The sequence below is a fragment of the Furipterus horrens genome, unplaced genomic scaffold (genome assembly GCF_987537825.1).
Source record: "Furipterus horrens unplaced genomic scaffold, mFurHor1.1.pri manual_scaffold_5, whole genome shotgun sequence".
Lineage (NCBI taxonomy): Eukaryota > Metazoa > Chordata > Mammalia > Chiroptera > Furipteridae > Furipterus > Furipterus horrens.
Window position 1 is genome coordinate 86,383,660 of NW_028327175.1, and position 13,436 is coordinate 86,397,095.

Below are 13,436 nucleotides of genomic sequence, written 5' to 3' on the forward strand. Positions count from 1 at the left end.
GTTGGAAGTGCTCAGTGCTTCCCCTGAGCGCCATAAAGCCCTCCTCTTCCCACTGTGGCAGCACCTCCCCTCCTGGCCTCCTGTGTTTGGATCTGGAGGCTTCCCCAGATTCTACCCTCAAAGCTTCCTTGAGCAGGCTCTACCTTACTGCATACAGGAGGGAAAGGCACCACTGGGCTCTTCATACTTGCAGACTTTTTCTTTCAGACCTGATTCTCTCATCTGTTTCTGCTACCCAGTTTCTGCCAATTTTTGAATTTGGTATTTCTCCCCATTCCTACACAAGACCCTACCAACCCACTGCTCTTTGGAGCCACAGAATACTGGTGGAACTCCTGATTTAGTCATGTACCAACTGGAACCAACTGGGCAAGTTACTCAGCCTTATTGAAATTAGTAACACCTCGTAGGTTATTGTGAGGATTTCATAAGAGAATGTATGTGAAGGCTCTAGCTCAGTGCCAGGCTTAATCAGTCTTAGCTCCCTTTCCCCCACCAGAGGGGCCGGGAGCTCTTACCCACATTTCTGAGCAGTGAGCACACTAATATCATTGGCAACATTAGTTTATCTAAAAGGCAGTTGCCATGTAATTGCTCGGGCCCCAGCCAGCCTGAAGTTCCTCTTCATTCACTTCTAATTTGGAGCTAGGCGTTTTTAGTCCTACCCTGGCTGGTCACAAAATTGCTGCCTTAGACAGAATTGAAAATAACTTCAGGTGGCCATTGATTGCAAGATAAAAGATTTGGCAATTCCCTCCATTTTGTTCTATATAAAAATGCAGATATCAGTTTGCTCCTGGCCAGGGAACATATCAGACAATTTTAAGCAGCATGTTTCTGTGAATTATTCTTAGTAAATTGTCCAGTTTGGTTAGACCAGCCTGCTCTCAAGAAGGCATGCCCTCCCCCATATGCGCTGCACTGATCTTCATTAAAATAAATTAGTGTGTCCTTGTATAGATTCAGCCTCAGAATCAAGTTTTGGGCATCTCGTCTTAAAAGACATTTATTTATATTGCATACTCAATTTAAAGGAATAAATGCCCTTCCTTTAGCCTGTAAACTTTGTTTACCTTTGTGCTACTGTGAGAGCCTAATGCCCAAAAGAAAGCAGTGCTTTTCATTTCTCCTTCTTCGACCCAATGTCACATAAAGCCACAGCAGTCTCTAATCAAGAGGGCCCTAAAGTACTTTGAGATTTTGAATCCATAGCTTTCATATTGGAACAGCACATGTGCATCTGAGGAAACCTAGATTGCCTTAAGCCACGCGGAAAGCATTTACATCTGAACCACTTTACATGTGATTGTGAGTTAAATTCTAAATAACTTCAGCAGTTTGCGATTTGGAAAACAGCCTGGGCCATATACATTCCCCCTTAGTTCTTTTTCTGTTAAATCTTATGCCAAAGTAAATGGAAGCTGTAGAGAACCTTTGAACTCCTCAGTTCTCAAATGATCTCAGTGAAGTTGAATTGGCAGAGCCTGTGTTTGGTTTCCGAAGGAAGATTTTTTTCTTTTCTCCTTGAAGTGTACACATGACAGTTACCTCCCTCGGTGGAAGACGCGGTATTGCTTCCTGGGCCCTCCTGGCTTTGGAGAAATGGGCTTTCTGCCGTCAGGAGCTAAATCAGTGCAGCTGTTGGGGACCCTTGAAGTTGCACCCACTGCTTAGACCCTCTGCTTCACAATTTAGTCATCTTTGCTTTTCCCTGTCTCTTTCTGGTTCAAAACAGCTGTTGAAAGCCAGAGGTCTGTAGAGTTCAGTGCCACCTCTTCCCGCTAGTTAGGGCAAGTGCTTTAACTTCTTGAAGATTCAGTTGTTTTTTCTGTGAACTGAAAATTAAAAATAGCCCTACCTTCTCTTGTCTGAATGTTTTATTTTTGTGCTCACGATCACACAATATATTACACTATATTATTCATTACTTACTAATTTTTAATAAATAACTATTTAAATATGTCTTCTAATAAATGACACAGTATATGTGTATGTATCATACACAGTATATGTATATGCATTATACATCAGTGTGTTCTTACGATTAGACCATGTGCCTCTCGAAGGCAGAGACAATGGCTTCCACTCCTATGGATCATTCTTAGAGTCCAGCATCATACTACACATGACAGTTTCTCGGTAGACAACCAGTTGAGTGCAGCCTTACAAAGGTACCTCTTTAGCCCTACTTTGCCATAGTTAACAAAGAAAATTATTATCCATCAATCAAGCCAGTATTCAAAAAAATTAATTTTACTTCCCTAACATTTTAATGTGCTGTTTCTCTAGTATAGACATAACCCTGTAGGGGGAAAATAATGACACATGTTTTACACTTTTGCCCTAATGCAAAGGAACATATTTCATATTTGCTGATCCTTTGAAAAACAAATGCTTATGTAAGACTTATGGGAGGAAGCAGTTTACAAAACATTTTTCCCCTTTTAGCCCTGAGAAGTCAATATTACTTGCCATAAATTGTTACTATTTGGGCATATTTAAGAAATAGCATCTCACAGGCAATTTCTTCATTCATTTTCCTAAATTAGACCTCAATTTAGGATGAGCTATATAGTTGTCTGCTGTTTAAGGTTGTTCTTCACTGCTCTCCAAACTAACTCCAAGCAGTCATTGTGCTTCTGTTTAAACACGGTCAGGAACAGGGTAGGGGCAAAGCTCAGACTGCTGGGAACAGCCTTTTTCTGTTTGGAGTGAGGCATCTTGCACTGGAGTGCAGAATGTTTAAACATCTTTATGAGATGCAGAAGTGTAAACACCCATCACATGCGTTATTATCATCGAAGGAGAAGGGAGATGACTAATTGCTATCCAAAAACACGCATGACTTGTGTATTATAAACCCGAGGACACTCTTCTCAAAAGAAGTTTGTTATGGGCTCTGTATCTTGAGTGTACCAATTGTGAGTCATTAGGGGAAGATCAGAAATAGTCAACAGAAAACCCACTGTCTGGCAGCATGTGTGGAGAGGCCGTGATGAAGAACTGATGGGTTTTGGAATCAGTCATACCTGGCTTTGATTCCTGTCTCCATTGCTCAGTAGCTTTGAGCAATTTACTTTTCCTCTCTGGTTTTCTGTTTCCTCATCAGTGAAATGAGAAATGATATTAAGGATTAAATGAGGTTAACTTTATAAAGCCAAACATCAACATAGTGTCTGGCTCAAATTGGTGTTAAATAAATGGTAGCCAATATGAGCATTATTATTGTCTTATTGCTATTACTATTTTGTTAGTATCAGTATTATTATTATCATCATTAGAAACTTAGCCTTTTGACTGACTGCAGCTGACACCAACGTAATGGATATTTTTTCTGAAAGGAAGATGTGGTGCAGGGACTCTGTAATGGGTACCTGTCTTAGTAGCCAGTTTTCAATAAACGGTTTAATAGAAAGCATCAGCCCCCAAGCCTCCAGTGGAATTCTGGGGCTCAACTTTTCTATCTGTTAACACTGCCATAAACCTTTTACACATACCCTTACTCACTTAAAGAGTTGGTGGGTGCCAACTCTTACCCTTTTCCTTATGTGAAAAAAAAAATTAGCTAACTTTTTTTTTCCAACAAGTATTTATTATTAGTTAAGCCATGATTCAGGATCGTAGGGTGGGATGTACCCAGGTCCCCCTTCACCTCCCTGGGAGAAAGATGGAAGACAGAGGACAGGTGGGGTGCAGACAGTTCAGACCTTTCCAGGAAACGTGCCTTCTGCCCGGCGGTCATCCCAGGTGGACACCCAGGATATGGGGCCAATGGACTTGTACACACGCCGGTACCATTCGCACACGGAGCCATCGCCCCCTTTAGCAGTCATTGCCTTCTCACAGCGGTGGAAGTCCAGGTAGTTCTGCCAACAATTCCTGGTCTGGTTCTGGTTGGGGAAGCGGCTATCAAAAGGGGCAGTCTTGTAGTTTTTAATTTTGGTCTTGATGTCTTCTGCCATGTTGCTAACTCCCAAAGATGCCCCTGCAGTAGCACACAGCTCAATGTGACCCTCAGCAAAGACCAGCTAATTTTTTATAACTCTATTTTTTAGGCCAAAGTCGTCCCAGTAAAACAACTCTCCTTCCCCCAAAAGCCCTGATTTGTAGTATTTGCCCATTTCCATGGTGTAAATACTCCAAGCATACCAGATTTCAGGGTCTTGACATGAAGCCGCTGACCACGGAGTTGGAAAGAGCGGCACACAGTCGCTCAAGTGAGTGCAAGCGGGCTCCAGTGCGCCGCTGCTGGTCAGACTGAAGCGTATGTTGTGACCGTATGGATAGGTGGCTGACAGGAAAAGGTACAAGCAAATACAATAGAGGGAAAGTAGTTTGTCCCCAGAATGGGTCATTATGACATACTTAGCCAACAGAATTCATACAAAAAGTGAGTTAATGCCAGATTACTTGAGCAGCAAGTTTAAATGCCATTTTTCTGTCCTTGTTCTGAACTCTCCAACCATACTTCAGACAGAAATCTTTTCCTAGGCTCTTGTGCTCTTGGGGGAGGGAAGGAAGAGTCTCCCTAATCACTTTCTTCCTCCCTTCCTCTCTTTTTTATTTCATTCTCTACTGCCTTTGCAAGTATTTTCAATCTTTTTTTTTTTTTTTTTTTTTTAAGTATTCAGACTCACTTGAGTATAGCAGAACAGGTCAGAGTATTCCTGCTTTCCAAAATGTTAGAGAAACCAGAAAACTACTGTCCTTCATCAATCTCTATCGTGTTATTACTGTCATTGGTAATTTGTCATCTTTTGTTATTTGGACATCTTCATTGTTATTGAGACATGCCCAGTTCTTTCATTGTTTTCCATGAATGAAGAGGGTAACTTTAACCGCTGGCTGCCTTTCCTTTGCTGTCACAGGTTTAATTTTATTCTTTCCCTTATGGTGGTTGAAAACTGTATGATACCGTATCTAGGAAATTGCATTACAGTGCTATAAATACATTTCTGAGAACGTTTAATTGTGTGATGATACCTAGAACTTTCTCATCATAGTTAGGTCCCCAGAGATGATAAAAGAGAATTGTCTTGGGAAGTTGTTCTGTTTTCAGCAGCTCATCCCTGGAGCAAGCAGAGTTCTTTTACAGACCATCTTTGAAATGCTAGGGTGACACCAGTAGATGATTTTGTTTTCATACAGTGGATTAAGGAAATGCAGTTCTCACTGAAAACCTCATAAAAGTTATCTGAATGCTTAGTGACTTAAGCTGAAGAGAAGGCATTTGAGAAAACCGATTCGCCAGTTACCATGAAGCCATCTGCAGATGTGCTTGAGATCATCGCTTGTACCATTTTCATCCTTGTGAGGTTGGCTGGAAATGTGCTTATTTTATTCTACCAGGAAATGCATCACTGGGTGTTTACAGACATCCTTTCTTCTGATTTTCAGTCTTATATTTGTCCACCTCATTAAAAACTTGGTGGTGAATGTCATGAAAATTGTTTATTCTTCTGGTTTCATGTTGGATTCAGCTGGCTGCAAAGTTCTGCACTTCACAACAGCTCTGACGACCTCACTGGCCATCTGGTTCACGTTGCACTTTGCCTTGCTCTACCACTGGGAGCTTTACCAAGTTGTCCACACTTAAGTGAGGCTCAAAACCTGGACAGACCACTAGAAGCCTTCCCTCAAGGTTGTTGCTGCACTTTGGGTGGCTGGTGTGGCTGTGTACATCCCAGTTTTAATCTATACTGGAAAGTCAGAATATCTGAATGCAGGAAATAGTACACACCCCTTGTTCACTAGCAGAATTTACATGGATTGCCTAACTGCCTTCGGATACAAGCAGGTAGAGTTTTACTATGGGGAAATATTTTTAGTTCTGATTGATAGTCTTCCTTTAGCCATCTTAGTCTTTGCCTGTTTCTGGATATCTTTTCTCCTTTCAGAAAGAAAGAAAATGACATATGGTGACATCTGGATTGGAGGTGATGATTCAGAAATTGAAATTCTTAGAGGGGCCAAGTTTGGTATATTTTTAATGTGGCTGATTGCTCCACTTTGGATTTCTCACTTTATCTTAGTCTATTTCTTAAAAGACTTGGCAGCCTGTGCCTTTTTTCCAGCTGTTCTCACAGCCCTCTCTTCAGGCTTCTCTGCTTTCAGTCCTTTCCTGCTTATGTTGGTGAATTACAAAATGAAATTGGTGTCCTTCTGGGGTGCTAAAAAGGGAGAGCCTACACCACAGCCTGCAGATGTTATTCTTTCTCCATACGCTTAATGTCTAAAACAACAACAACAACCACAAATCTCAGTTTGTTTTAATCAATGGGGAATGAGCCCCTTTATTGGAAGGTGCAGCTAAGGGTTCCATGGCCCGCATCAGCATACCATTTCTGAGAGGAGGATCAGAGGACTGACTCCCCAAGATAGACTTCTGAGGGACACTGTCCAAGCAGGACATATATGAACACAGAGTTGTTATAAGTTGAACACAGATAATCATCATGGCATTTATGGTTTAGGATGATACTGAGATGGTTAATTTAGAAGTTATAAAGTGACCCAACAGTGATCACAGTCTGGATATGAACTCAACATGAACAATATTTTAAGTATTTACTCTCTGCAAGGTATTGTGTTAAAAACAGCATATTGTTCAAACTGTGGACGATACTTCCTAGCTGAATTCCTCAAGGTACTCAACAATAACCTCCTGTTTTCATCTGTTTTTCTTGAAATGCTTTGACACATTGAAAATGCATTACTTAAGTATACTGTGTTCAGTTTTTATGCTTTTAATCATAGTACCTCATCCAAAATAGAAGAATATTTTGTTAATTTCCCTCCTTTAAGTGTCTTTAGTAAATTGGAGCTAGATAAAAGCATTGTATTAAAGAATTAGGGTTTGCTAGATGACACGCTGTGTGTATGCATAGATGTGCAAATATTTGGTTACTACAGACATTTAGTCCACTATGCTTGCTGAATCACCTAAATGTCAAAGTATGCTCTTCTTTAGAAAAAGAAGGGACCTTTTTTTTTTATAGTTTATTTTATTTTTTTGTTAAGTTAAAACATTTTAATTGGAATAATTGATAAAATTTTCATGATTTCTGGATTTAGATTCAATAAAAGTAAGCACATTATTATAATTTTAAATATGTGGGCAGGATTTTATTTTTTACAGTTAGCCAGTGTAGACATTTGGACTGCTTTAGATTTGATGAATAATTGTTTTAAATATCTTATGATACATATATATTGTGTAAGCATTGCATTTTAAGCTAATTATTATTGGAGTCTTGAAGATTTCCATTTTCCTTCTTCATTAGTAGATATTAGATTTATTATATTGGATATCTGTACATTGAGATTCTTGCTCTAAAAAGGCTGCATCTAAAATTATAAACCTGGATCTCATTAACAGGAGAAACTTAGAACATCTTTGCTGCCACAAAGTACTATGGAGAAAGGACATTTTAAAGTAACCCAGGCCCAAATTTTGTAGGGTTTTGTAGGCCAACTTCTGTTCCTTGTATAGCACTGGGAATTAAACATATATACACAATCACACACACACACAGACATATACACACAGACTTAAGACCTTCTGAGGTTTCTGGGTGGTCTTCATGGGAAATGCTTAGTCAAGTCCACTGAGGCAGTTTAATCAGAAGGGCACTAGGCATGGATCCTGCATAATGAAGTTAACATCTGTGGAGATGGGGAATGTGGGGAAGAGGTCACCATCTTTTAATTAAGTGCAGATGTAGTTAGAGCTGGGACAAGTCATTGGTCTTAGGAAGTAGTTCTTACGTGTGGTTATGGGACCAGAAGAATCAGCATCACCTGGGAACTTGTTAGAAATATAACTTCTCAGGCCCAACTCAGACCTATGGAATCAGAAACTCTTGGAGTTGGACCCAGCAATCTGTTTTAATAAGCCTTCTGGATGATTCTCAGACACACTGAACTCTGAGAGCCACTGGTCTAGTGTTGCTCAGAAGTTGAGTCCTCACAAACATTGAGAGGTCTGAGAACAGAGCCAAGACAACCGACTCCTGATGTAGTCTTTAATGCTCTGCATGTACATTGCTATTATGTCTGCTTTGCTCTCAAATGGGAATCAGGATTGTCATCTGTTGTTCCATACATTCTCAGTAATAATTGCCAAACAAACCCACTGTTAAATCAAGCCATCGTTGCAAAATCAGGAGTAAAGCATGACCACTTCAGGTGTGCCAAAAATTTGGAACATGGGTTTGGATAGTTTCCTATACACAACTGAGTAAGGGATCCAGTTCCCAAATTATTTCATAGTTCCTTTCCAGAAGCCAGTGCAAGACAGTTGGCTTAAGCCCAGACTCAACTTCCTAGTGCTAGAAATGTTTCCTTTTTCTTCCCAGATATTTTCTTTTTGTTTGGACCACATTAGACCATAGTTTTGCCCTTGTGGAACTGATAACTTTTCATCTACATCATAGAGTAAATCATGTTCTAATGGAATAAGAAATATTTCAGTTCTCTTTTAAAAATTATTTTCTCTTTTCCTCCTCTCCTCTCATCACCTCCGTATTTCATTCACGTTTCTGGTGGGATCAGGATGGAAAATTAAATAGGATAAGGAAAGTTCAACAGAGATTGTCATGGTAGCCCCCTGGAAAGGGCTGAAGTGGGTTAGGACTGTCTGAGGTCCTGGTTTGGCTTCAAGGGTGTTTCCGCTACCATCTCAGACTGCACAGGATCTTTGAGTTAGAAAGTCATCTTTTTCTCCTTCAAAATGCATAGTTCTCATCTTTCTCCCTCAGAGGATCCCTCCAGACCTCTTTATGAACAAGCTTTACTAGGGTGGTTATGATCTTGTAGTCGCCCACTCCCCATCAGCCCATTTCAGGAGTTACTAGTAGGAAGTCTTTGCTGAGATCAGCATCCCTGAGATTTCCTTTAATATCTACCCTGAATTCTCTTTTTACCTGATGGCTGTTTAGATTCATAGGGCATGAGAAGAGTGCTTTTGTCTTCTCCAGGTTAGACATTTCCTTGGCTGTGCTACATGAGACAGTTTTCCTTACTGCATCTTGGTACATTCCAATTTACCTGAGGCCTTCTTAAGAAGTGTCATCCAAAACTGAACACAATATATTTTTTCTTGTGTTTATCTCTGTGTGTGTGTGTGTGTGTGCGCGCACGCGCGTCTGCTGTTATACTTTCTTTTTACTTCTCTGTGCAGCTACTGTGAGCATGAGTGTTTTTCCTTCTTCCCCAAAATTTTAAGTATTAATCCATTATGAATCACACACACACACACACACACAAATTAAAAAGTACCTCTGCCTCTATGTTTAAAAACTAAGGTATTTTCAAGCTCTGAATGTCTAGTATAAATTGGTTTATGCTCAGTATTTAACTTCTAGAAGTAATAAAATGACCCCCAGATCATTTGCAAGCACTTTAAACTACAAGCTAGGGCTGCCAACTACAAAAAGGCCAACCTTTACAGGGACTTGTCAGAGCAGTCCTGATCTCTAGAATGAGTTTTCTAATATAGTGCTTTTTAATAAGATACAAGGAAGGATGGCTATAATCAGATTTTCTTTGAAGATGAAATTGAAGTATTAAACCAACTGGCTATGAAATATAATGTTTCACAGACTAGTTCAGGGATCTCAGTGGGCAAAATATGTTAGGGACATAAAGGTCTATACATTTTTCTTTCGTGATGATGATCATGTCTACCATTTCTATTTAGACTCTGCCAGAGAGTGGAAAGAGCAATTTACTTGGTGTTACAGTTCAACACCAAAAGCAATACAATTCAGGGCAGAGAACGTCTATGGAGTTTTGATCTGTATGATTCAAAGACAAACCCATGCTTCAGAGAAATCTGGGGTGAGGGCGGTGAATGGGAAGGGCTCTGGACTTGTTATCAGAAGTGGATTGTCTGAGCTGGTGTTGCCCCTACTTGGTAGTGTATAACCTTGGCCAAAACATTTCTGAGTTTTGCTATCTATAAAATAGTTAGAATAAGATTGCAAATCACAATACACTCCCTCTGTCTCCCTTACAGAGTTGTGATGTATAAGGTCTGATTTAAAAAATAGTGAAGGTGATTTGAAAAATAATAAAATGTTCGACACAGGGAATGTGTTACTTTACCATTGAAGTTTTGGCAAGCTGAAATAAGGAAAGAAAAGCATATTTAACATTAGAAGTCCTGGCTGTTTGTCTGTGAGGCAATTACAGAACCTCTCTGAGCCTTGGTTTCCTTGTCCCCACCAAAGATACTATAAAGATATTTGTCTCCTAAGGTCTTTGTGAAACATAAATAAGAGAGTATATGTAAAAGCATCCAGACCTAGACCCTGGTGCAAAGGTTTGCTTCGTGAGTGTTTCTGTGGATGCTCAAATAAGAACTGTAACACTCCTTCCTCAGGATCTGCTACAGGCTCAGTAGATTTTAGTGAAGTCTCTTGTTTGATACCAAATATTAACTTGTGTTTTCTCCAAACATGCCAGAAATTTGCTATTCCAAGAAGTGCTCTGTTTACACTCTGGTTTTGGAAATACTCCCCAGCCACCCCTGCTTACCACCCCAGCTTGGCCCTCACACTTCCAAGACATCTCCCCTTTTTTGGTAGGAAAAAAAAGAGCTGTAGTTACTAACTCAGTGTTATTCATCTTTCTGGAAATTTTGTTTCAGAATTTCACCTCCAGGCCTTTGCCCATGCTGCAACCATTACTAAACCGAAGGGGTCCACTGCTCGGGGGTGTTCTATTAAAGAAGGAGACCTGCTTGACCTTAGGTAGTTTTATCTACTTGGAACAAATAAAAGAGAGGTGATTCACCTGGAAAGCTCTGTCTCCCAGAAGGGAAGGTTAGCCATTGCTTATATACACTGTTTGGTTAATTACATGTTGATTTCTTCTTGGCAGTGAGCTAAACTTACTAGGTTGGGTTCTGGTCAAGCGCATAGAGTTACAGCTGCATCTGCAAAATCCTGTGCTACATTTTAACATTAGCAAGAATAGGATTTAGCAAGAACCATCTAGACCTTGAGATCCTGGAGACCCTTGCTTATCCAACATAACTACTACCTGGAATGCTTCCTTCTGGCCCTACCACTCCCTCACCATTCATACCCTCATCTTCCAGCTTTCAGCTTAGACCTCACCTCTATTCGGCATACTCCCCTCATCACCCAGGTCTAGGTTAGGTGTCTCAGACTCCTGTGCATTTATTTGTCATAGCAAGGACCACATTGTATTGTAATGGCTTATTTCCTCATCTGTCTCCCTTGTGCTGTATGCCCCATACAGGCATGGAGAGTAGTCTATGTCTGATCCAGCATGTGCGCAGAGGAACCTTCCATAAATGAAAAGTGGCTGAAATCTAGACAGCTTGTGCTTTTGCTCTTTCTCCTCATGTGTGCTTCTTGGCTCTCCTTTAGTTGCCTCTTTCCAGTAGAAGTTTCTTGCCTCTATCATTTTTCTGCTTCAGGACTAGACATTTAGCGACAGCCGTGCTTCTGGCCACTGTTGAATCAAAGAGTGAACGAAACTGAATTCAACATTTGGAATGAGTTGCTTCCTTGCCAGCCAAGCTACTGAGCCAACTGGGGACAACATTTCATATATTCTACTTTTTTCCACCCAAGCATTCCAGGACTTAGTTGGTGATTTTTTTTTTTTTTTTTTTTTAAAGCTCTTGTTAAAGAAGCTCAGTCCAGTATTTATGTGCAGGCTTTTAAACTGAAAATGTATCCCAATACAAATTTGGCTCTGTGTGTGTGTATGTGTCCGTGTGTAAGGCTGTAAGGAGCTGCCGTGTTTCCCCAAGTATAGGTAAATTAAAGAGTAAAGAGAAGTTGCAATACAAATCGATTGAGGTTACCTCATCACCAAATGTACTCTGTTCATTTATTTTGACAAGCCTTAACTTACTTTTAATTACCAGGCCTCATAGTTTACTAGTAAATGTAGCAATAGTGACTTTGGCAGAAAAGGGAAAATCTGTGTAACATGAGCCTTCAGAATGAGTCCATGCTGACTCCTTGTAAAATGGAGTGAGGCAATTCATTTTAAGAAGAATTTCAGTAGAGCGATTTATGTGATATGTGACTATAGTCACAAATCAGTAAGCCTTTTTATTTTCTATGAGCCAAGCACACCAGAATGTGTATGTAAAGTGAGGGCAGTTTCTTAAAGAAATGTTGGCCACTCCAAACTTTTTCCAGTGATGGTGCCATCACCCAACAAATTTTTGGAAACCTCTAGTTAGAATTATTTTTACAGTCAGTTTTCACATTACAAACACACACACACACACACACACACACACAAATTAAAACTATCACCTGAAAATCAGACTACTAGAGGGGGAGGCTAATTTTTAAATTGCTTGTCTGATTTTTATTATCCAGTTGGACTCGTTACTTTGAGCTCTTTTCCAGATTGAATCTTCCCTTAAAGGAAGCTTTTGGGCCATCACTGAGGCCACTCCTGAGAAGGTGACACAGTGTTGATAGACCCATTAGGGCTGCGAGCCCCTCCCACATACTTTAACAGGCACTGGAGGGACTTCTGTTCTTGGCAGTTTATCAAAACTCAGTGAGAGTAGGAAAAATCCTGCCGACATCGTGTATAGTTGATGCTGATTATTTTGTTCTTTGTTTTCTCTAGCCGAACATCAGTTTGGAGCTTGGGTAAAGTCTCTCCCAATGCTTTGGGCACAGCAAAAGACAGGGGGTGGGCAAAATGTCTCCCACATATTCTGCACAGCGTATAGGTCCCACCACCCAGCCCTGTGTCTGCACGCCCTACAAATTTCTCTACCCAGATTGGTAGAGCCAAACCATTGGAAAATATTTTCTTTACCTTTCTCTGCTCTCACCCTCTGTCCAATCTCCATCTTCACCTCTACACCCTATAAAAAACTTGAGCACACAGCATACCTGCCTAAGTAAATAACAAATTAAAAATTGCCAGCATCAGTGAAGAGAAGTTAAAAAGACCCAACTGAGATGAAATAGAATAATTTCAACAGGTTGATAGCATGGCAGGTAGGCAGACATTGGGACAGGTGGGTGGTGGGGGACGGCAGTACAAATGAAAGCCCTTGGGGCCTCAGTGAACCTGGGACAAGTGGCTGCAGCTTGTAGGTTTAGGGCTGATAGGGTGGGGTGAGAAACAAATGATTAACGGCAGGGTCCTGAGGTCCCAGTGGCCCAGAGCAATAAAATCTCATGTAAAGGATTTTAAGCTGGACTGCCCTTTCTGGGGAGGCTGAAAATATATTTTACTTAGGCATAAACCCACTCTTGTTGGTCTTGAGTAAGGTTGGTCCTCTTGTGTCCCAGCTGCTTGTCTGGCCAGATGAAGGACGACTTCGGTCTTTTTTCTGGGCTTACACTTGGCACGCAGCTCCCACTCTTGCCCTCTGCCCCCAACGGTGAAGTGGCACCCTGTAAACCCATAGTGCCAATCAC

General features: G+C 40.6%; 1 protein-coding gene and 1 pseudogene across 3 annotated transcripts in view; one reads left to right on the forward strand and one right to left on the reverse strand.

The window, feature by feature from the left end:
- The window catches only part of SNCAIP (synuclein alpha interacting protein), a 142,864-nt gene that overhangs the window by 61,165 nt on the left and 68,263 nt on the right, over nucleotides 1-13,436 (forward strand). The window lies entirely within an intron of this gene.
- LOC150008891 (cytochrome c oxidase subunit 6B1 pseudogene) lies at nucleotides 3,692-4,020 on the reverse strand (annotated as a pseudogene).